A 5135-nucleotide genomic window follows, 5' to 3' on the forward strand; every position below is an offset into this window, starting at 1 on the left:
TTCACGCAGATGAGCAGGGACCCTGGGCATCTTTCACAGTCGGTAGACAAGTCTCTTTAGTGTCCTGCGTTTTTAGAACTGTGACCTTAAATGCCAACTTTCTGTAAGCTGTTAAGGTCTTAACGGCCATTCCACAGGTTAATTCATTGATTACAGTTAATTGAACATGCATGGAGAACATTGTTTAAACCCTTTACAATGAAGATCTGTAAAGTGATTTGGATTTTTAAAACATTATTGTTGAAATACACAGTCCTGAAAAAGGGACGTTTCTTTTTTTGCTGAGTATGATAAAATAATATATATATATAATTAACTATATATATCTATAATATATATGCAATTCTACAGCATGAGTAGAATCATCTGAGTATTAAAGGTGTAGGTCTGCTTTATAAGAATAATTTAGTGTTAAGTATTAAAAAAAAAAGCATACCAATCTTTTGTTTTTACAGGTACATATATATACATATATATTTATATACCAGAAAGACTTCCCAAGGGTCTTTTGTAGGAAATATGTACACATAGTTGATTTTCTCTATGATTTGTATTTTTATAATTAATGAGCACTTCATATTAGTATTTTTAAAGCTCACTCTGTAAAATTAAACTATGATTATACAATTCAATGTTTATTATACTGTATTTATACATTATTATATCTGTCTTTACACGTGTTGCACAAATATTTAGTAAATGTAATAAACTTAACCAAGAATGTTTAAAAAAATCATTCAGAACATGTGTAGGTGAACGTAAATATATCTGCACAGACCGACACTAGTGAGTAACATTTTTAGACAGTTCAAAAGGCGCACGCAAATCGCGAAGCGTCTCTCTGTGCCGACTCGAAGAAGCTTTTGCAGAATACATTAACTGACAAGAAGTTGGCCCGCCCTCTCCGAGTTTTGGTAGTCGTGATTCGTCAATTCTTGGTAGCAGAGCGAGCCGTCATTGGCCAATTCTTGGTAGCCGGTACGGGCCGCGATTGGCCCGTGCTTTCAATTCTTGGTAGAATCTTGGTAGCGGAGAGCGACCCGATTGGTTCTCGCTACCAAGAATGACCTCGACTCACGGCTGCTGGGAGGCGCCATCTGCATTAACGTTACACAAACTCGTGATCCACTTCAATGGCGTCTGTTAAAATTCTTACTGCTTTTACTTTATCGCTGCTACAGACTGGCAATGAAGAGAAGGGCTCGTCAGCAGCTTCTAGTGTCTGATCTCTAAAAAATATTAATAAATCTATAAATATAAGTAACGCCAACAGGCAGAATGCACAAGACGATAGCAAGTCAGCCGTCCCAGCCATTATCCTACCCGCTATAGCCTAACACGGGGTCACGGGGTCTGCCGGAGCCAATCACAGCCAGCACAGGGCGCAAGGCAGGAAACAAACCCCGGGCGGGGCGCCAGCCCACCGCAGAGTGACGTCAGCAGGAGTTAAACGAAGTAAGACGCCTCACTCGTGGACCCCCGGCTCCTTCAATGAATATTCACTTCTGCACGGTATCATTATAATCGCTCCTGTGGTTAGTGTTAGAATTAACCTTCGTCTCTTCTTGAGATCACATTTAATAGCCTGAAATGTTTTCTTTGTTCTGACTTAATTAAAACGGAGTAGACGGAAAATGGCGGTTCATCTCTGTAGGGGAGACTGAGAGACTGTTTGGACAACAGCCGCCAAATCTGTAGACTATAAACTTAGATCTGCCTGCTAATTATCGACAGAACTTGTAGTTAATTATATTTTACATAACCTGCGCAATATCGATTTGAACTGAAGATGTTGCAACGTGTTAACAGAATTACATTTCAATAATTAACCTTTGCTGTTTCTCTGAACTTGTATAGTACTGTGTAAGTCTACAGTCATACAATAATATGAAAAGAGATTGTTATTCATATTGTAGTCAGATTCACAGCTGTGGCGTGTGTAGGTGTGCAGGTGTGCAGGTGTTCAGGTGTGCAGGAGTGTAGGTGTTCAGGTGTGCAGGGTTGTGTGGGTGTGTAGGTGTGCAGGTGTTCAGGTGTGCAGGTGTGCAGGTGTGCAGGTGTGCTGGTGTTCAGGTGTGTAGGTGTTCAGGTGTGCAGGTGTGTAGGTGTTCAGGTGTGCTGGTGTGTAGGTGTGCAGGTGTGCTGGTGTGTAGGTGTGTAGGTGTGCAGGTGTGCTGGTGTTCAGGTGTGTAGGTGTGCAGGTGTGTAGGTGTTCAGGTGTTCAGGTGTGCAGGTGTGTAGGTGTGTAGGTGTGCAGGTGTTCAAGTGTGCAGGTGTGCAGGTGTGCAGGTGTGTAGGTGTTCAGGTGTGCTGGTGTTCAGGTGTGCAGGAGTGTAGGTGTTCAGGTGTGCTGGTGTTCAGGTGTTCAGGTGTGCAGGTGTGCTGGTGTTCAGGTGTGCAGGTGTGTAGGTGTTCAGGTGTGCAGGAGTGTAGGTGTTCAGGTGTGCAGGTGTGCTGGTGTTCAGGTGTGTAGGTGTTCAGGTGTGCAGGTGTGTAGGTGTTCAGGTGTGCAGGTGTTCAGGCTTTATGTGCCCAGGATTTGCACGTCCAGCACTGCAGCCACACTGCCCTGGATTTTGAATAACCTTCAAGACACACGATGCAGAAGTCATCTTCGTCTTCAGATTCGTATTCTTCTCTGTTTCTCTTTGTTTTCTTTATACTTGTCTTTTTTTTTTTTTTTGTCATTCTTTTGTTGTTTTTTTCCATCTCTAATGCCGTCTGTAAGAACAGCAGTGAGTGTCGTTTCCTGCCTTTTGTAGGCCTGCTTTGTTTTCTGGTCCTGCTTTGGGATGTGGCCGTGTAGCTTGAGGTGAGAAGTCATCAGCAGGCTCACTCATCCTAGAGGTTGATGGTCTTGATGGGGATGGACAGAATGAAGGTGGCTCGGTTGGAGGAGACAAATTAGCAGTTGCCCCTGGAGGGACAGCAGGTGGTCCTGATGGAGGACGTGTCCCAGAAGTAGAAGGCACAGCAGATACGGCAAGAGGGCGATCAGTGACTACTGATGGAGCAAAGTCACACTCTTGGATTATTAAATGGCATCGAAATGCTGCCTGCCCATTTGTAGGTGTTGCTGCCAGTGGCAGGGACACTGTGACAGTGCCTGGGATATCATAAATTGTCATCGTCATCCCCGGGTGGGTCTTCATCCAAGAATCACAGGCTGAGTTGCCGACTCTTTTAATGGCCCATCTACACTCCTGTCAAGTGGCTGTCATTTGTGAAAGCAGTGGGGGGGCGGACAGCAGAGCAATTCCATGGCTGCCTTCTATTGACAGGTGGGATGGGTGATTGTCAAGAATTAAAAGAACTTTGGAGTCTGAGGAGCTCTTTGTGTGGCTGAAAGTGTTTCAAGTACACAAGAAAGTCAGCCGCTTGCCTCCACCCTGATGCGTTGGCTGTCCCAATACAGCCAGGGGGTCCGTCCTGAACAAAAGGAGATTTGGACACGTGGGTCACGCGGGGAGCAGCAGCAACAGCAGCAGCAACATCGGGGTATGGAGGCACCAAGTGCATTGAGTGTACAAGCCAGGGTGACAAGTGTGCCTCTTTCTGCTTGCCTGGCACCACGTCTTGCCACAACCCAGTTGGCAGTGTGAACAGTTGTCATGCCAGTTTCGTGTTCCATGTGTCTTGTGACTGAAACTTGTGTTTGTCCAAAACCTGACTTGAATTGTTACACAAACTGTTAACATTTGTTTCATTAAAACTGGTTGCCCTCGAAAGGCTTGTGTCTTACTGAGAGAGTTGGGTGCCACTTTAAAAAACCATTAAGCCAGTCGATGCCAGCCATGCAGGCCTCATTCCACTGTGAGGGAAAGTGAGAGGCGAGTTGAAATGCAGGCCTACGAACCTGAAATAAAACGTTATAAAGAGTTTTTATTATCTTTCACTTTGTGCCCATTTTATTACCCTGACCCTCTCACCCTCTTACCCTCTCTCTGTTCATTTCTCTTATCCCATAATATACAGTGCGTCCCTTTGTAAATTCTGTTTTGGACTCCTCTCTTGGTCTTCTGATGGTCCAGCACCCTAACCTGGTCACTTATCTGATCCCTCACTTGCAAGCTTCTCTCTTTTCTTATGGAACTGAAATAAGATGGCATGACAGACAGAAAGGTCCTTGGCGAGTGCCCGGACTGCCCTGCCCTGCCCTGCCCTCATTCCTAATTACGTTTGAAGCTTGTTCCAGAATTTCAAGGGGAAACCCCTCTGTTGGCAACTCTCTTCCTCACTCTTGGCATACTGGAAAAAAACCAGAATATTATTTCTACCTGTAGATCCATAAACTGCAGTTGAGCTCCATAGCTGAATACTTCGGACTACAACTGAAACGAAATGTGCCAACTGTTAAAAAGTACTGATAGGTCGTCGATTTCAATATGGCTGCTTGGCATGACAGAACACCATGTGCAGCTATTCAAAGAGTCAGGGGACGTGCCAACAATACTTTGTAAAAGTCAACACCACAATGATGTGAACTAGATATGTTTGATGAATTAAAATAAAGCTATGGACAGTAAGTCAAAAAAAAAATGACTTTCAAAACTTCAAAACGGTTATCTCTCAAGAAATGCAGCAGCAGATGAAAGTCTACAGCTTGGTGGCTAACTGAGCATGCGCAGTACGAGTGGCATCACTCTGGCGTGTTTCTAACTGGAGAAATAAGACTTGCGGCGACCGTCCCCAGTGTCCCCTACCGGAGTCCTTAAATCACAGATGTTATTTATTATTCCATCGAGTATTGAGATTCAGATTTCATTCATGAATTCTTTACAAGGTTTTGTGCAGCACAAAAGTAACGAGTTCGCTACGAAGAGAAGACGCCGTCACAGCTGACTAAGGTGGTGGCTTTTCACATTCTGAGCGCTAACCCGAGTTTAAGACCCGTCAGAATTAATAACAAGAAAACAACGATCAGAAGTGAAATCTTTATAACCAATTTGAACGAAATCATCTGGAGAGATTCTGTGGAAGGATCGCATAAGAGATCTGCTCGGGAGTCGTCGCCACTCACAATCGCCATCAAAATGCGACGACTACTTGCGGACGGCAGCTCACGTCTTTACGTGAATTCATCTTCTATTCAGTGCCATGTGACGTCCGTGAAGCCCTCCATTGAAGAAGGTGGC

General features: G+C 44.4%; 1 long non-coding RNA gene across 1 annotated transcript; it reads left to right on the forward strand.

Annotated features, from left to right (window-relative positions):
* Positions 1 to 1433: 1433 nt before the first annotated feature.
* Positions 1434 to 3728, forward strand: LOC120534932. The gene is made up of 2 exons (XR_005634810.1): positions 1434 to 1535; positions 2763 to 3728. It is a non-coding gene; the product is annotated as an uncharacterized LOC120534932 (long non-coding RNA).
* The last annotated feature ends 1407 nt before the right edge of the window (positions 3729 to 5135 follow it).

Source organism: Polypterus senegalus, chromosome 9 (genome assembly GCF_016835505.1).
Source record: "Polypterus senegalus isolate Bchr_013 chromosome 9, ASM1683550v1, whole genome shotgun sequence".
NCBI lineage: Eukaryota > Metazoa > Chordata > Cladistia > Polypteriformes > Polypteridae > Polypterus > Polypterus senegalus.